Below are 20,294 nucleotides of genomic sequence, written 5' to 3'. Positions count from 1 at the left end.
TCATCCGAAGCAGAGAAAAACTGACTCTTCTTTCATTAGATTAAATCAGCCAGTTTTGTTGTTATTGGTGCATTTTCATGTCTTGAGGCTTGTGAAAGTTTCGGCCTTAGAGGCCTAAGACCCTTCCTCTGAATGGAGGATTCATCACCACACACTAACCTGGTATTTGTACACGGAAGAATGCAGTTCACCTTTTAATGAAATTATACAAGGCTGTTGTATATTCTCCCTGATAACTCCACACGCCTTAACTATATATTGTATCATCAGTGGTACTCGGTAACTCTATTGTGAAGAAATGTATGTGACTTATGGCCCAAGGCAAGTGACTGACAATGCTGTAATATTCATCCTTTAACATGTGGAATAAACTTAATGTAGTGAGCTCTTTAGACACATCTGGGAAACCACTCTGTTCCCAGAAAGATATGGAAATAGCATTCTCAAAGAGTGGGAAATGCTTTCGAAACCAACTACAGAAAAGCCTAATCAAGGCATCCTTTAGTGCTGGAATTAAACCTATTGTCACACCACAGTCTTCTACCAGTGTCTTGTGATTTATGAATTACAGGATTTCTAAGGATGCAAAAGGCTCATCACCAGATGAACTCACAAGTTCTGCATTTGATTCTAGGAAATAATTAATCAATTCTAGACATTAAACATAGTCAATGGAGAACCATGGGGAAATTTTGGCACCTACATTAAGGGACAGTTCTGATCAGAACAATGAGTGAATTTCAGTTTCTGAAACCTGAAGGCAAACTAGTCTAACTTCAGCACTTGAGTTAATTCCACCCTGAAGTAGATTTCTTTGCACGATTCAATTATTATCCATACTTTCAAAAAAAAAAAAAGTTGACCTCCATAGAAAATCACAGCCTAAGTCTCCAGCCTTTATATTGCATCTTCTGTTTTTTAGTTGAATTTCCTTTTCCCATACTGTCTTGAGTGTCAGCAATGATACTACATGAAAAGCAAGCCTGTCTCCCATTCCAGATGTGCACAGCACCTAACACAAATGGAAAGAAGAGCTGGAAGCCTCCCTATTGCAAAATCAAATTGAGTTGGAGAGGGGCAGGAAAACAGATCAGATATGCACATGACAATTTGACCAATGTAACTAAGGCAACAAGCAAAACAAATTACAAATATATATAGTTAAGGATATGCACAATCCCTACATAGTACAAAGTCTACATTTATAAAACAAAACGTGCCTTTTTCTTATTGAAAACATAGATCGTATTCCAGAACAATGAACAAACTTCGCCCTCCATCACAACACTGGCACCAGTAGGACAGTTCACAATTTATTCTGATGGTAAGACCGGCTGAAGTACAGTCTTAACCATTTGTCTGCTGTGAAGCTATCCTTCGCTAATATTCCAGTCAAACACAATTCATATAATTTCCGAATTTCATACTTCCCAGGGCAGGTGTATGTTAATAACCTGTTTGTTCTCTTCAGCTGCCTTCGTCTTCCTTATTACCAGAATCAATAGCAATAAAAAGGACTGCCTATAGTTTAAGTTGTTTTCAGTTTTAAGCTGGATATCTCAATAACCAGACAGGCTCCAGATTCGTATCCAATCTGGGATGTTGCTGCTTTAAAAAACACACGTGCAACTGAAATCAATGACTGTTTGTTCGGTAACAGGGTAAATGAGAGAAGAACACGTTTACAAAGAGCAGGTGAGGCATTCAATTTGAAAAGCCATCAGATTGTCTGCTGCCTGCTTTCAAGGACAGTGCTCATAACCACACTGCTTACATAGTGAGGAAAAAACATGTTGTTTGTTTTTTAAGACCCCATGCCCATACACCAAGTGCCCTAATGTAAACATTCAGTCACTGAGGAATGCTTTCACTGGTGACCAGCATCATCAGTTTTACCTGCAATTTATCTTTAACACTATGGATTAACACTACGCTGATGCCCCATCTTGAATGCTGTTCCACGCAAATGGAAATGAACAGATAACCCCCTTGTCTTACACTAGGCTCCACTTGAGAGCCACGTGCTCAGTTTCCAAAGCTGAACCTGAGATTTTACATTTAAAAAAACTGCATTTCCCCAGGCAGGGAGAGAGTGTGTGTGTGTTCTTTTTAAAAGGGATAAAAAAAACATCTTTTAAAAGCAACCACGTATTACAGCCAAATGAACTCAATTACTAGATTACCAACACACTCTCAGCGGGTGTAGAGGCTGGGCCCTCCTATCCATCAGTAGACAATTAGGTACCTCACACCTAGCACACGACATAAACAATCACTGAAGAGAAAACTTCTAGTGGAAGATGAGTTTTTGTGTATGTTTTTTTTATAAAGGTCTGCTAGAGTTTGAAAGCTGATCTAAGTTCTATTCTAAAGGATCTGACAAACACCAATGAAGCTTTTAGAAATTTTTTGTTATTTTTACAGACTGATACCCTGGATCATGCCTCAAAACTACTCCGGTCTTTAGTCAGAGACCTTCTAATTACTTTCTCCTTCCATGACACCCAGAATCAGACAAACCAAACTGCCCACGGCAGCCTGTACTTTATATCCCAGTCTAGTTATCCCTTGAAAGCAACCTGTAACCATCTTCCCTCTTCAGCAATACAGGGAATCAGTCATGGAATGGAATACAGACTGCAAACTTAACGCTTTTCTTCTCATCTGATGGCTCCTTCAGCATTAAGATTAATTTTGCTATCTTGCAACCACCACTATAAGAAAGTACAAAGCATCGCTGCTGCTCCATGCTGAGGGGAAACTCAGGCTGGTGAGGCTTTTATAAAATACACTCAAGTATCTTCCAAATTAAATAATTTAAAGGGACGGCAATAATGGTTTTCAGCATTCATTTTAAGGTGGTCATTAGTTAAATTACACTTCACAGAAGAATTAATCTGCAAAGACACAAAACATACTACAGCAGTTAAAAGATGCAATGTGAAAAGCCACCATCCCAAAGCAGAATGCACTGAACAAATGTAGGTCTTTGCTAGCATGAAAGGTGAAGAACAGAGTATAAAGCTATAGAAAATGTTTTAAGATTGCACTGCTATTGTTGTACTTACCATCAGTGTCTGATTATTTCGAGACTTTTCAATGGTAGAGGATAAAACCTCACATAAAAACCAAGACTCAGGAATGAACAGGACCACACAGAATAAGCTTAATATACACCATCTGGCACAGCAAACGTTTTACTTCTTCCCCACGCCAGGAAAAGAACAGGCCACATAAGCAGTTGTTGAGACAGCAAAATATCCCTGCGAAGTCTAAGATCCACACTCAGAAGTCAAAGATTAAACAAGGTAAACAGCCTTCTATGCTGACCAGATTAGTTCACTTTACTTGCCTGACAAATAAGCTTTCTTAAAGAAAACAGCTGGCCAACAGTGATTCTTTTCCATGAGGCATTCTATAAAAATATAGAACAGGCTGATGAAGCTTTGCATGCTCCACAGCCCGCTGTTTTTGCATAGTGCAATCCAGCCACCTTTATACTGAAAGAAGCAATCTGCCAGAGATGAATAATGCCAAAACATGAACAATTTTAGATGAAGGAATTCATTCATCCTGCTCTCAAATTCTGGTATTAAAGGAACTCAGTACTTAGATCCTGATGTTAACACCATTTAGATACATCTGTAAAACCCAGGAAAAGATTATACAAAAGGTAAATTAAACAGGGACATAGATGTAGAAAACACCATCATCAATACATTAGATAGCAAGGGATAAAAGTTTACACGAAGTGGAAGAATCATCTGTTTATTAATTTGATTTCTGTATTAAGGTATTCATGGTACACTTTTTTTTTTTTTTTAATTCCAAAGCAAAGATTGGCAAGATGACTTGGTAAAGAACCAAGAGGTAATGAAACTGCAGAGCCCACATGACTTTATTTTTTTTTTGTAAAGGAAGGGGAGGAGGGGAAAATCAACAGAATCCACCCTACAACTCAAAAATCAGCCATGGGTCATTTACCATGAATTCAAACACTTGTTATCACTGTAAGTGACCTACCGATCTTCTTTACACATTCAACATTTTAGGAATGGTGGACACTATTTCACTTTTACCATATATATTATCTTAGCTGGAAAATTAATTATATTAAAGGATAATAATTATAAATTCACTATAAAAAGTACCACAACATAGTATAAATCAAATCCTCACAAGAACGACAGCTACTTAGTTCCAACTAAGAAACTACGTTCAATGTATTAAACAAACAGATACACAGAAAGCTAAATTTGGATGCCAATTCTTTTTTGCATGCAGCAAAGTCATCAGATCCATATTCCTGAACAGCTCTGACAAGGTGCAGTGTGGCATATGTTCAAAACCACTTGTCAGTAGAGACACAAGAAGGTGTTGAAAACAGTGAAAAGTTTGGAGTACAAAAAGGTATAAATGCAGGAGGATGGGGACTGCTGATTGACAGAGGCTGGGATTAGGTAAGGCTAGCTGCTGAAGGTGATAAAGCAGTCAGAGGAAAGAAGCCAGCATGGAGAATTCTCTGTACAGTGGCAAAAGGGAAGAACAAGTCAACTGCAAAAAGCTTTTGCACCATTTCCAACCCTCACTGCCCTCCCTGAACAGAGACCTGCTCCTCTCTGGGAAACTGCTGGGAGGTGGTAGTAAGTATACTGTTATGACAGAATTAGTACCCCAGTAGCAAGAGAAAAGTGAACTTAAAAGGAAAGGAAGTGAGCTTTTGACAAAGCAGAGCTCTACAGCACCGGGAGGTACATGGCTCCTTCCAAAAAGGAAGAGGTGTTAGGAATTCACAGCACTACTGCAGTAACAAGGACTAGGAGTGCACTCAGTGCCACAGGTAATGTAAGCTACGTGGCATTTATCATTTCCTGAAGACACACATTAATTAATGTAATCCAACACCATGTAATTGAAGAAGGTAATTTTAGACTGGGTTCCTTACGAAAACAAGACCTGTGAGTTCACAAAGTCTGTCAGTCCTCTGTAATGGCTTCTGAACCTGGCCAACCACCATTCCAAGCAACAGTCATTGTATTATATTCCTAACAGCTTCATGGGAAAGAGCAGCTCAACAGGGCTAAACCACGCTCTAAAAGAAAAGAACGGTTGTGTTTCACTCACCCAACAGCTTAGCAGCATACATCTGACCAACCATTTGGGTTTAAGACTGCTCTGCATCCAGGAAACATTGGAGGTAAGTAAACGATGCTTTACTAGCTCTGTTGTTCAAGGAACAGCTTGTATGTGTTGAAGATTTGCATTAAAACACATCACGTGACATTGCTTACTGTTGTTGAAACAGATCACTGAGCCATTTAAAAAAATCAGAAGAGCAGAATCAAGAGACAATCCACTACAGGTGTGAGTCAAGCCTTTGTGAAACCATTCCTATCAGGCGTTGGTTTGTATTTCAGGAGAGCACCACAGCTATCAATGACATCATTCTGTCTCCTCACAGATGATCTTGTTTTTAAAAAAGCTTAATTTAATGAAGTTTGACTGACCTCCTTTAAATCAACATCCATTCACAGCTCCATCTTGGGATAAACTCCCCTATGCTGAGATTCATGGGAGGCATTACAGGCAGTCACATAACTGTGCTCAAGAACATAAAAATAGAAAAGTCAGTAGAGAGAAGAATGCTTTTTTAAAGGGGTAAGAGAAAATTTAAACTAAACAAAAAGTTGGAGTACTTAAATGCACTTCAGTACTAACTATTTACTTTATCTGAAAACAAAATAACATTTGGCAAATTACTCAAGTCCTTCAATGGATGCTTCTGATAATTGCCCTGCGGTCCCTCTGTGGCATAGAAAGCCATGCACACAGCAGAGTATGCCAATTTGCAACAAGCTCATTTCATTTCTATAAAAATAGAACAAACTCCCAGTTTTCAAGAAGGAAATGTACTCTCAAACATGGCTTAAAAAGATATAATAGCTGATGCTAAGAAAGCTGTGTGCCCTAATGTACTTATTTCCCAGAGTAGTGCTCTCATACCCATGATGAGAAATTTGATTCTTGCCTATACCTACCTTTTTGTGGAAATAAGGGACTCTGATCATTTACTTAGACCAGTTTGGCACCGTTCATTTCTGCCTGTAATTTACAACTGAAGAGTACGCCAACGTATGCTTACCTGGAGTACCACTCACCCAACACTATTTCAGAATATTCCTCATCTTCCAATGCAATTTTTTTTACTAATGCCTGGTGAGGATTTCACACTGATTTTCCCTTATACAGTTTACTCAGCTGGGATATGACAAGCTGAGTGAAACAAAGGAAGTTCTTTAAGAATGCTGTCTCTCAGTTCTGTTTCTTTGTTGCTCATGCTTTCCAAACCATCTAAAAATGTTTTTTTTTTAATATTCTTCATTAAGAATTTGCCATTTAAAAATGCTATGAATTCAAACTTGTACTCAAAATGGCTAGAAATTATGATTTGGCTATTGTCACAATTAAGTCTTGTATTGACAGTACCGTTTAAAACTTCTAAGGATATATTCCCACAGGTTTGAGGATGAAGACACTGGCTCCTTTGGTTCCAACGTCAGAGCTTTGCACCCCAGTTGAAGCTCTCCTTTCCTTTATACATGGAATCTGCATGACCTGTGAGTAATTGAAAAAAAAAAAGCCAGAAAGAGCTCACATCTTGCTAAAGATTATGCAGGAAGCCTGCAATCAAATTAGGGCCTTTCAAGTTCCCAGCTATTGACAAAAATTACTGCAATGCCCTCTCAGATCAAGTTACAGGTATAGCTTCAGTGATTTATTCTTGAGTAACAGAAACAATAGACACCTAAAAGAAAAGCCAGGCTAACCAAGAAAATGTAAGGCAAGAAACAGGCAAGAGTAGATTTTTTGAGCAGCAGAATCTAATCTAGCAGTCGGATGGATTATCCTGCATACCACTGATAGCATAGCAGGAATTTATTGTTTCTGACACATAGGTAACAGGATCATATATGTTATATAAACAATTTCTTTAAGAATAGATATTGGTTCTCAGCTCTGGAGCACCTTCCACCTGCAGTGCCCTCCTCACCATGGTCTAAAAGAAACTGCATCAGCTGGGAGAGCAGCTCTAAGCTGTGAGCATGGCTGACCTTCCTGGGCAGCCCTGTCACTAAACATGCTGCCTCGTCACAGGCCATGCAAGAGCTCCTGAGCCCCAAATCAAGCCAGATTTGTCAAAAATTAAAATAAAATTAAAAAATGGCACCAACACAAATCACTATTCTACCTGCTCACCTCACTCAGGGTTTCCCACTCTGCATGTTAATTGTGCTGAATAATGTTATAAAATAAACAGATTTCCCCAATCAGTTAAGGTATTTAACTGTTGGTAATTCCAATTTAAATTAATGGGAACTGTGCATCTTAATCCTCTTGAGATCACTTAAAGGATCTCAGAACAAATCAATGAAATCAAAATACTCTCTGCAAAATGTGAATCATTTCAAGACATAAAACTGGGAGAAGCTGTTGGTAGTATGTTCCACATTTCCCATGGTAGCATAAATGTTTCTCCTGGAGGTACAAGCAGGCCCTTTCCCAGCAGTGTGCCCCTAACTTCAGAGAGAGGTTTCTCTCTCTAACATAAGAGAGAAGCCTCCTTTGCCTAATTACTGCATGTAACTGCAGGTACACATTAGAATAGCTCAGCACGGTAGGAGCTTAGCTGGATGGCTAGAATCCCGACAGGGAAGTTCTTCTCTGAATAAAAAGTTCTGAAAGAAAACTGATTGTTTTCCCATCTCCGCATTTACAGGTCACCAACAAAAAGACGAGGAAAAGCTTACCAAGGAAAAATCCTGAGAAATAACAAAATTCCTGCCTAGATCCTGAACAAGAGCTGGGCCCAAGAGGAGGCGATTTCTTAACACAATCCCCTCACATACAGAGCAGGCAGAGGAAGGATGACTTGAAAGTCAAGTGCTGAAAATAGCATACCCATCATCTGTATCTTTCAAAAGCCAGAACTGGTCTTTAGAACGAACCTGATCTTATCAAGATGCAAGTACAGAGAAATATTCCTCCAAAGACATGGTCTGTAAAATAACGACATGGAACATGTGGCAAGCAAGATGATCAGTTAAACTTCGATAGAGATCCTAACTACAGAAAGTCTGGGGACAGCAAACTCAGAAGGCCTCAGGGAAAGGGCACAATTCCATTTACTACTCTGACTATCAGAGCCTCGTTTCCCACAAATGCATGAAGACAAACCTCCCAGGGGATGAGTAGCCCTGGGCAAAAGGAGAGAGGGAAGACAAGTACCACTCAGAGGCGATCCGAAGCTTCCCAAGGACAAGCCACCTGTTGCTTCAGAGTTTGCAGCCTAATGCACAGGAGGTGACTCCTCAGAAATCAACTGCAGCATATGAAAACATACATTACCGTGTACTGCTGCAGAGAGCTCAAAGTCTTAACTTCTGCAGCGTAAGCATAACCTGGCCCTTCAGTCTAACATCACATTATTGGTGCAGGAAGTTCCAGTAATGATAGACATCCACAGAGTTGCTCCACTAAGCCTTTTTAAACACCATTTTTCCCAATTGTTTTGGCAGCTCAGTTTCATACAAACCCCAAGATTTGACTAGGATAAGTCACCTTCAAGCAGCTTTAAGGGGATGGTGCACCATTACCTAACGAAACTAAAGAAACTCCTTTGGCTGCAATACACTGACGCTAAATCCCATATTCACTTGCACTAAAGCACAGAGGTCTTAACACATCTTAAGAGATGTCAAGAGAACTCCAGCAGCTAACTGTTAGCTCCCCTCAAAATGTGAACTGTTACTCCATCTAAAGAAAGATGAGAAGCAGCATAGATTAATGATGCAGAGCTAATTAAAGAAGTAAATAATGGTGATCTACCCTGAGCCAAAGAGGTAACAAATAATACAGCAGGAAATAAGTATGAGGGCTTGATTAATTAAACTAAATTTCTGAAGGTAGATAGGACTATAAAATGTCAAATATGATATTAATGCAGAGTAGGTTTATTAGAAAAATGAATTATAGTTTAATATAAATTACATTAAGAGTTTGTTTTCTGTAGCCAGTGCTGTTGTACTTAATTGTTATAGCTTATTTTTGGAGGGGAGAAAAAGCTGCCCATGACTAAAGCCAAAACTGCTAGTGTCCCACAATAGCTGGGGTGAAGAAGGCAACTCAGTAGAACCCATATTCAGGAAAGGGCCTCCCCCCCCCTCCTCAAGCAAAACCCATGCTGCTGTATACTTCAAATATTACTGCAGCTCTGAAACAAGAATTTCCCACTCAAATCAGAGAAAAGGATCAAAAAGGCTTCAACCCTTCTGCTCCCCTTCCACCTCCACACACACAAGCAGATGAAAGCAAACATCTCTGCCTCCAAGTCTCCTTAGCACACATGTAAACAGATTTGGGCAGCCACGACAAAAACAGGAATGTGCCCATCATACACCAGAGATCACTGTATGTACTGAAGACACCATCAGAGTAAAATCCAAGATTTAAGCTTCAACGTGCTACAAGAATGAAGGAAGAATGTGGATGCATGCGTTCTGGACTGGACATACAGCATTTGATGCCTTGCACAGAGCCCACATCTGCTGCTTTATTAGGTTCATCTTTCTGAACAGCGGTACATAAGTCATTGCAAGAAACACTATGTATGTAGAGCAGAAAATGATAGGTAAGGATTTACCACTAAAATGGAGACATGTGAAAGCCTGACTGCAAATAGTTGTGTATTTCCATATTCACAACTGTTAACCTGATCATCTTGGCAGGAGAACATGATACTTAAGGCACCATCATAGAATCAGAACTGCTGATGTTAGATCATTTCCAGAGGACCAGTCCAGACCCAATACTCCTCAGATACAATGAAGTTAGCTAAAGTAGGTTACTCACCCAAAGCATCTCAAAGAATGGAGACTACACAGCCTCTCTGGGTAACCTTTTCCAGTTTTTGATCATCTTCACCATTAAAAAAAAGTTATACATGAAATTCTGTTTAAACATCAGATATTTCAGTTTGTGCCCATTGCCTTTGTCTGTTCACTGGACACTTCTGAGAAGAATCTGGCTCCATCTTCTTTACTCCCCCCCATCAGGTATTTATACATTCATAAAAATCTCATCAAGCCTTCTCTAAGCTAAGCAGCCCCAGCTCTGTTAGCCTGTCCTCATATGCTGGATAATCCAACCTCTTAACTGTCTTCGTGGCCCAGAAGGCCACACTCATTCCAGAACATTCATGTCCTTCCCGTGTTGGAAAATTCAGCCCTGGGCACTCCAGATGCTGTCTTACTGGTGTCAAGTAGAGAGGCATCTCCTCTGACCTGCTGGCAATGCTTGTCTTACTGCAGCTCAGGATACTTAGGGCCACCTTAGCTGCAAGGTCACATTTCTCACGCACAGTCTTTAGGAATAGTAACTGCGAACAGTGGGGTGTGGGGGGAGGAGACAAGTGGAAAAGAATCCTGATAAACATGCTTTTCTATGCCTTAATGTTTAACAGAGCTTTTTAATCTACAAAAGATTGCATACCTGATAGTATCTCAAGAATATTTGTTTGAAATTTATTCATCTAATACTACATCAGTCTTAGTCCTTAACATTACATCAATCCTAACTCAACAGCATTACCATGGTTACACTACTATTACAATTTAACCTTGCAGGTGTCTTATTGAGATGTCTGGTACCAAAACAATCCCAGTATTCATTCTGTATACATTCCAATCTAGTTATATCTACTCCATTAACATAAGGCCACAATCTCTATTCCTTAATTAACAGAGAATCACAATACCATCTTCTGATTCAAAAGTAAGGTATTGTGTAACATCCTTCCCATAGCCCAATCCCTAACACAAAAAGCAAAGCCCCCAATTAGCTGCCCATCTTAGGGAGCTGGCTTCCTTCAACTCCCATTCATGTATTACTGAAACCCTTTCTCATCAGCAGCACCATTAGTTATAAAAACATCCACAACTCCATGGAGAAAGAAAATTTAAAGAGCTTTATCAAAGAGGAACAGTCAAAGACACACTTTAAAAGCTATTTTAAAAATGAATTGCCTTCAAATAGTAGGAAGAGTTTATAATACCAACCAAGACACAACCTGAATGCATAAGGAATCCTTAAATTATGTAGTCTACTTAAGGTAGGACAAACTTTGAAAAGTCCAAGCAGAATTTGGTGATCTGATCCCATTCAGTAGAACTTGGGGTTCAGTAGAACTTGCGCAGCCCAAGACAAAGCCAAGCATTAGCACTGCTTGTGGTAATGCCCATTCAGCACTGGAAGCCAGAGCAATGCAGAATGTAGTACACCTCGCTACATTTTCTGGGTGCAACTTACAAAGCAGCAGTAAGCAACTTGTTAAAATACATAGCTTAAAACTGTCAACACAGCTAGAACTAGGATCCTTAGCTTCACGATTGTTTGGTATTCTGTTAGTTTCCATGCTCTTCAACACCAAACATACTCCTCCACCATTCCTGCCTTCATTTTCCTGTTGTTCTTCACTTGAAGTACTTATCTGTAATGATGTTTCACTTCCCTGTGACCGTGAATCAGAGTGTTCATTGTCCAGTGACCAAGTTGATAAACACTGATTCATTCATTCTTCCTGCATTAAGCTAGTCTGTTTTGCTCCTGATTTATTTCACATCTGCCTGTATCTTCTGGCCTGATGTAGTCAAAAGTGCTTTACAAAGGGGCTGTATCTTGTGTTTGAGATTTGCAGTTGAAGTTTTTCCTAAACATGTGCTGCATGACACTTTTTAAATGGGGCTAAAACTGTAAGTTCTATTTTGAGCGGAGCAGGGTCCTGGGATTTCAGTGAGTTAAATAACGTTGAAATAATAGAAATTATGAGAAATTTTTAAACTTACTTTGTAGGGATGTGGAAGATTCAAACTCGAGCAATTTCCAAACTATTTCACAATCTATTTATGGTACACCTGGGAAGTGATGAACTAATGTAATTATACTGTCCATATATTCCACTAGTGTCTGCAATAATGCATAGAATTAGTGTAATAAATAATGATTATTTTATTTTGAAAGTTCAAACCACACTAGAGCAGATCTTTGAAAGCAATTCAAGAGCCATAAATTGAAATGCCAGTTTAAAATGTTGTATAAAATAGATAGCAAAGAATCAAAAACCTACATACTGGGAAAATTCGGCTCTTGCCACAGGTCCTGTGAACTACAAGCTCTTTCACACTTGCTGTCAGCCTTAGGACAAATCTCATTTAAAACAGCGCAATTTCATGTTACTTTTTCCTCTCACGACAGAAACAGTAGTTTTTATCATGGCCGTTATAGGCAACATATTGGCTTAGGAAAATTTTCAGTTATCTCTGTGTCAGCTAAGAACAAGCATCTCACCTTGATGCTGTTTTATGGAGACAATCTGATCATGCAAGCAGTTTACACACTTGCTTAGTTTCCTGAAATGCCTAAGCATAATTATTTATTTTGATGAGCTTGCTCTCATATAAAATGAGAGTGGACATGCAAATCCTTGTAAGTCCTAACTTTGCACTTACAATCCAGATGCATGTTTTCTGTGAAAATGGAAATCGGCACAATTACTGGAAATATGACTGAAGCCAGAGTTGCCCAAGACCAAGAACCCAAGACCCAAGTATTAGGATACCTACACTGAAGAAACTGCACATCAGTATGCTCTTGTGGATGAGTGGAACCAAGAAAACATGTCCCACATTAGAGCCCTTGTATCTCTGTTCAAGGGGTTTCATTACAAGACTACTTTTATTTCCCAAACAGATAATCGTATTTCCAGGATACACTATCCTGTGTCTGTGACCACCAGGAACACAGTGACTACAGCCATCACGGAACGGTTAAAAAGTCAGAAACATTTTTGTAGCTCATTAAAAATAAATATTTCTAAGCTAATTTTACACACAGCATATACTAGAAATTGCCATTCCTGTACTAATGAGAGCCAAACAAATTACTCATAATGAGTATTTTCCTTCAGAAATGACAGTGTTTTGCCTTTTAATTATACCTGAATAGAGCTGATTTTCTGCAATTTATTTCTTATTCAAAATGAAATCCATGTTAAATCATTTGGGAAGTAGAAAAAAAAACACTATATGTGGATTGTAGGCTTATTTCCTACAGGTCTGCATAAGGCAGGGTTGTGCTAATTTTACATCTATGCAAAAGCATATGCACATATCCAAACTGACCTGGAAGTTGCATTGCCAAACCAAATGGAGACTCAGACTCGTAGCATTTAGGTTGGTAATTGGCAGGGGAGAGTCAGCTTCCCACCATCTAAAAAAGACAGTGAGTGAGATCCAGCTGTCTTCCCCCTGTGATGGTCACCCAAATTATCTCGTCATTTCATGCCTAACAGGTTTCCAATATGAGATAACGTATGTTGCAAAATAATTCTCCCAATCAAAAGAAAAGATTAATTCTTCGTTGTCCCTCAGTTAACACAGTGGCAATTGCTCAGGTTGCTATTTCCTGCAACAGCATTTATTTACCAAATAGAGCAGGCAGCCATGAGCTACTGTCAGGAGCATTTTTCTGAAAACTTCATGCCTGAATATGACTCACAAAATCAGGAACAGAAAAACAATGAATAATGGTTTTGCTGAATTATTTCTGGTTTGCACTGCTGATAAAAAGGGCAGAATACTACCCTGATATGAGGATGGCAGCCTTCGGACTGGAATGTCCTTCCCCAGGGTAGCTGCTCTCGATTTGATCTGCCATTGCTGATAGTAGGTTTAAAACACACAGTTTTCCAGCAATAAGGGAAGGATTGTAAGGCTGGCTACTCTGTAAAGCAACAAGGAAAAAAAAAAAAAAAAGGATAATGTTTGAAATGAGCAATGCAAGTCATTTGAAATATCAGTGAAGCAAATGCATCCAATAAAAAATTCAGACCACGGAGTATTATTTACCAAAGAACAACTGTTTGGCTGACCAATATCTGTACTACTGGTACCCGACGTGCATACTTATAGGAAAGGAACACAGTCTAATTTGGCATCAGAAAGATGACTACTATTAATGTGCTCTTCGGAATGAATATATTCCTCACATGGATACTGGATAGATTTCCTGAATTTGTACTGATTTACATAACACCAGGCTTCAGTCATAATTTCATCCCTTTACTTTATCCCACTAACCATCCTTACCTTTCACGAAATTTGTCTAATTTGGTTTTTAATTCTTTCTTTATATTGACTTTTGTTCAGCTTCCTAACTACCTGTATTAATTCCATTTGCAATCTGAATTTGCTCTAGAGACCAAGATTTCTGACAAAAATCTACCTTTATTAGTCAATACCTGGAACCTAGAATGCTTCCAAGTTTCCAGACAATGAAGGGGAAAACAAAGCACTGAATGCAAAGGTCCAGTACAAGTACTGGGTGGGGAAAACTGCATTTCAGTATGCCATCCAAGAGTGAAGACTTTCTTATTATTTCAAGCATTAACAGATAATTAAAATTCTGCTGGAAAAAAAAAAAAAAGAAGACTTATGTCTGTGATTACGTTCTTGATTCAGTAGTCAATCCTTATTCAGCAGTACATGAAAGTGCTGGAAGACTGGCATGAAACAGGTGTGGGGTGCTGTGAACTGCTGGAAAAAATATCCAAGGTGTTTATACTCAAGTTTAAAGATGGGCCAATCAGTTCTGAATGTTAGAAGGAAAGTTTAAATATATCATTCCAGAATCAGACCAGAGAAAAGAGATTGTATTTGGATACATATTCAAGATTCAAATCCCCACTGATAGCAATCTCACGACATAACTGATTGTACAGTCACACTGCTTACCATTTTGGCTTTACTATAGCCATCAACTTCAGCTCTTCCTCAGTTGAACCCTAAACAACCTATTGTTTTTCTGACCCAATGTTTTATTTGGCTCTAATCTAGATGTAAGCATCCCATTCTCACCCCTCCCCTAAAAAAAAATAATAAAATAAATATTTTACTCTAGCAAATTCAGAGACATTAAAAACCATTAAAACACTGGAAGAAAAGTTTTTAATGCGAGGAACAGCTGAACTAATCACATTCAGCTCTTTAATTCAAAATGACTAACATTTTTGCAAGAATAAGCAGGTAAATGAAAAATATCCTCTTCTGTCAGAACTGCTTAGGGGAAGTAATCTACAGTGATTTTCTACTTACAGTAAATAAACAAGACTGAACTGGTATACATTCTCTCGTGCCTAATAAGCACTGAGCTTACACTGCACTGTTACTGTTCACACTGTTAATGGGATCACCAGTCTTTCTTTGTCTTCAGTTATTTTAACAGAACTTGCATTCCTTTGGACATCTATTAACTCAGTTTTGTTGAAGTAAGCTAGCTTATGAGTACAAGAGTTACAGCACTGGCTAGCGATGCAAGGGCAGTGCTATGAAACCTGACTGAAAATCTACCCTCAGCAGCACACCTCTGACTTTGACCTTGGACTCCAGGCACCCTGACAAGGAAAGCAATGAGCACCAGATTCAAGTAAACAGAGAATTATGCCAGCACACTGGATACTTCAGAATTAAGTTTCCAGGCAAGAGGAAAGAATTCCTAATTCTGCAACATAAGCCTTTCATGGCAGAGGATAAAGGTTATGTTACAAAGATGACTTGGCACTCGCCAAGTGTTGTCACAGAAGCAGAAATTCCTGCATCGCAATGGCAGTGCTTACTCCTAAAACCATCCGAGGAGCAAGCAGAAAGAACTTACTAGTCTTGCATTGGCTACATAGGACGTCTCCATTCTCCTCAGTATGTGCATGAAACCAGGCATAGATACAACAGCGTTAACATGTAACAGCCACAATGACAGTACCACCAGAACAACGTTTGACACATCCCACCACCTCTGGGCAGAGGGCAACCCCAGGCAGAAAGGAAATCGGCTCGAAATTGGCTCAGGCAGTGACCTTTCTTCCACCGGTGGCTATTAGATGCAAGTGCCTGGGGATTAGCATTTGATCTAACTACACAGCCATTCCTTGCCATCAAAAACACAGGTGAAAAGTCATTCAACTAAATTGGCATCCTCTGAAAACTGGGTTATATTAGGAGTTCTAGCTCCCACTTGGTACTGATTTAAACATAACCTTAAGCTCAGTTATTTATTTCTTTGCCTTCAATACACAGTTAAATTCCTTCAGCATGCTGCTAAACCTTATAAACCACGTTATAAGCTAACTCATTTAAGAACTTGTCATATATTATAGCTTTATTATTGATCTAAAACAGAACGACTAATTTAAAGGTGCAGGCTCATCTGCAATGATGTTTTTACTTGTTTATCAAACAATTTTCATTTTTAAAAATTATGTAAATGAACTCTCCTTTTTCACATGTAAGTGAATTTACTGCTGCTGTTTACGAGTTACACAGCATACTGCTACCTCACGTAGTAGGTTAAACATGGACCTTGATTCCTTTGATCTCGGTATCTTTTCCACTGGCTTCAAACATTCATAGGAAACTAGAGTGTTCCCTTCCGAGCTATTTTAATCTTAAGGACAGAAGGGATCTACTGAATATGAATCACTCTGTAGAAACTGTTTCTATTCCTACTTCAAAACAGTGATGGAAGCCAAAGCATTTGCCCATATTCTAAATAAATTAGAGAAGTCAGTAAGGTCACATGGATCAAAATATCGAATGGAATGTAAATGACTAAACCATAAAGCAAGTGAGTCAACCGCTGAAGAAATCAGGCCCAACAATAACTATTCCTGTCACCTCTGGATTATAGGTCAAGCATCTTCTGTGCTAATTCAGGTGGTGTCAAACTCATTTGCCATCACACGTACTGAGTGCCTGCCCTTCTGATTACCTAGCAGGTCAGAAATGCTGAAGTCAAGTCTGGACTACTCAGCAGAAAAAAAACAGAAGAACCTTAAGCAAACTAGAACACTTCTGCATTAGAACATGTGTTGGTTTCTGTTACTACTTGGTTTCTTAGGGTTTGTATTTGTTCCAAAGTTTCCCTGTTGGACAGCACACTGCCATTCCCCATTTAGTGAGCTATGAAAGCATCCGAGTGAATTTCATTGAGTTTCGTCAACATGACAAATTCAAACATTGTTTTAGTCAGTGTAGTATCTTCCATTAACTGCAGCTGAAATCAATGGGAGTGGCAGCATTTCCTTTCAAGATTATGCCACACTCCTCGCCTTGGTCTTGCAGTTCCACATTATCCTCAGCCTTGTGTAACTATATATGCTATTTTAAGGATAATACTAACTGCAGCAGAATGGTAATACTTATGTAAATTAGGGTACAAAGTACAGGGCAGCACAGATCTATTCCAAGCCATCAGAACTGTTCTATCTTCTATGGCTGATGATTTCTTTTGTGTGTCCTGATGTCAGGATCAGGCTATTAACTTCTGCCATCTGTGCACGGCTCATTCTTATCACAGAATTTTGACTACAGATTGTAAACCTCTGACTGGGGGATAAAACCTGCTGTATTGTGTTAGCAATGGGACTAAATGCTTTTCTTTCTGTATATACACAATGGGTCAGCTTCCACTCAAGGAAACAGACTAGTGGCTTTCCTTTTTTAATAGGAGCCGTTCAATATTTTATGTATTCTCATGGACAGTACATGAAGGTGATTTAAGACAATACAGAGAGCAGGTGAAAGTACTCCCATTGCCACTTAGCACAGTTTGACTAAGAGAGATCTGATACACCCTTCCTTCCATAAATCCTTTGGGCCTTATGTTAAGTCAAAGAACTTTTTTTTGCAAAATTACTTGTTAATCCTCAAGTTTTATGATGCAGTTCCTAAATCTGAGGCCTAAAGTTGTAATCTCAGATTTAGCAGGCTACAGAAATTGTATCACACCACCAACTATACGACAACATGTATTAACGCCATTTTAAATTTAATATCTCACTGGCTGTAAAAGCAGCAGAAGTACCAACCATTTTTTTCTGGTTGGGTTCAGACAGAAAAGTTATTTACTTGCCCCAGATGCTACATCCATCTACGTGCTTTTCTGCATTTTATCCTTACTGAATGCTGCCACACCATTTGCAGACACCTGCCATGTTTCTTTGATGTTCATTCCTGACAGAATGCTTAAATACAGCCTTAAGTCTTAAGCAGGATTCCTAATCACCTGAACTGACTGATAACGGAAGTCATGGGAAATTCCAGTCCACAGGTCACCTGCAGAGCCTGTACAGAAACTCCACACCTTGGCTTCATTTTGGGAGCCTGGTACACATATAAGAAGGTCTCTAGTCATAATCATTACAACACTCAACTGGCAGAAGCTGACAAAGACCCCAAGAGAAAGTGATAAGCACCAGAAATTCCGTGGGCAGTTACCTGCCCCACCATCCCCTGCAGGGCTGACCGCAGCCTACCTGCCTCTGTAACCACACTGCCATTTATAACAACACCAAGCAGGTCCAGGTGAGCTGATCTGTAACCCTTACCTTCACACCTCAGAAAGTCCAGGATGCATTAGGCTCAGCCATAAAACCTGCTATTTGTCAGATTTCCAGCTGACCGTAGCAGTATAGCTGATGCTTTCATTTTGCTTATTATGTTGTTTAAAATCATGGTTCACTTCCGGTTTCTCCCAAATTAACTTCAATGGCAGCATGGCACATCATTTCCATTGGTAACCAGGCAGTATTTAGTCACTGCTTGCCTGTCTTCCCTTCCTGAATATTTTCTATACTTCCCACCGAATTCAAAATAATAATAATAATAAATTTATTCTTGTAGGTCACTACTTCAAAGGCAAGTCCTACCCCAGTTACTTAAAAGATCCAACAGGTTCCACCTCATCTACTAAAGCAAAGGAAGCAGCATTTGCCCCCGCAGTTAAAGTTAAGCAAGGTTAATAAAATTCAGCTATGACTTGGCCATTAATTCAGGGAGCTGTGACAGTGCATCAACTGATTTAGAGCTCACTACTGCAAGGTTCTCCATGCCTAAGTACACAAAGCCAGTGGGAGGTGAAAACATTTAGTAGCTTAAGCATATGCAGTCTGTCAGCATTGAGCTTTAGAGGCTTCTTGGTTAGGGACTAAGCACCAGACATGGCAGAGTCCTTGATGAAGCTGGCCCAGCTGTTATCTCCCAAGTTAGATACCTATCTCTTCATACAGAAACAAACTAGCAGTCAAATTTACAGCCTGTTTTTTGTTACAGTCTAGTGTAAGAACTCCCTATTTTTACTATTTTGCTGCCCCTCAGCTGAAATTAACTTAAACATTTAAATGCCTATAACTGAACCCAGGTAGAGCAAACAGGTAATTTCCAGTAATTCAACCTAAATGTCAAATTAAGTAGCCTCATCTTAGTTGTGCATATTTGACAGGATGTTAATGATCCACTTTTAAACAGTGGGAAACAGCTTCACTTTACTGACTGACTCCTGTGGCTCTTCCACACTGAAATCAGTAAACGGCCCTTAAAGATCTCTTGCATCATTCAAAGGCCACATCTATCTGCTCAGAAAGAGGCACCAGAAAATATTTCCGAAATCCCTGTACAACTTTTCATATTTTTTGTTTCATTACTTCCTGATGGTTCCTTCACAGTGAGGGGACCTAGACACACAGAAATGTTATAGTATTTGTGTTTCCGCTATGTTCAGCCTGCCCTATATGGAGGATAACAGCCACGGAAGACACTTGTTTCTCATTTTTTTTAAAACCTTCACATTAAAATTTAAGACCAAAAAAAATAAAATAAAAATCAGAAAACCCTCCCTTTTGGCTTAAATCCCTCTGAATTTGTGAAGCACGTGGTAGGAGCAGTGTCCCACCCGAGAAAACAATAGACCAAATTCATCCATTTTCTTGATGAATGGCCAATAACTGGAAAGTCAAAACCAGAGACTGTGCCAACATTAAATCAGACCTGAAGGACATTACAGGACTTGGGTCACACCATAAATCAGGAAAAATCATTCTTTGCACCACTTGGATTTGTATTTACATAAGAGCCAAGTTTTAGAAAAGAGCTGACCTTGTCTTCTATCAAGATAAAATGTCTGCCCCTCTCTCAATAGATCCAGAAAGTTCAAAGCAGGGATTGATCTTCTGTAGTTTGGGGTATTATGCCAATCTGGCTAGAACAAGGGTAAAAAGTTACTCTTAATACAAACATTCTTGAACCATTCTAAGGAACTTTAAAAACTAATAGCAGTAAGATTTCCTTCTTAAAACTGAACCAATGGAGTAAACTCCATCACTCCACCCATGGTGGAGTAGACTTTGCAAA

General features: G+C 39.2%; 1 protein-coding gene across 2 annotated transcripts in view; it reads right to left on the bottom strand.

Annotated features, from left to right (window-relative positions):
- The window catches only part of TOM1L1 (target of myb1 like 1 membrane trafficking protein), a 521,826-nt gene extending 510,274 nt beyond the window's left edge, over nucleotides 1-11,552 (bottom strand). Inside the window, exons 1-3 of one of the 2 annotated variants that reach the window (XM_035558753.2) lie at nucleotides 11,126-11,552; nucleotides 6,487-6,615; nucleotides 5,508-5,598 (exon numbers count right to left, since the gene is read on the bottom strand). The gene's annotated coding sequence lies outside the window, so the exon portion shown is untranslated. Of the gene's footprint in view, nucleotides 1-5,507; nucleotides 5,599-6,486; nucleotides 6,616-11,114 lie in introns of both variants that reach the window. The other variant, XM_035558757.2, reaches the window with a different exon arrangement.
- Between the last annotated feature and the right edge of the window lie 8,742 nt (nucleotides 11,553-20,294).

Source organism: Cygnus atratus, chromosome 18 (assembly GCF_013377495.2).
Source record: "Cygnus atratus isolate AKBS03 ecotype Queensland, Australia chromosome 18, CAtr_DNAZoo_HiC_assembly, whole genome shotgun sequence".
Classification (NCBI taxonomy): domain Eukaryota; kingdom Metazoa; phylum Chordata; class Aves; order Anseriformes; family Anatidae; genus Cygnus; species Cygnus atratus.
The sequence above is the reverse complement of the archived record's forward strand: the minus strand, read 5'-3'. Positions and strand labels throughout refer to the sequence as shown.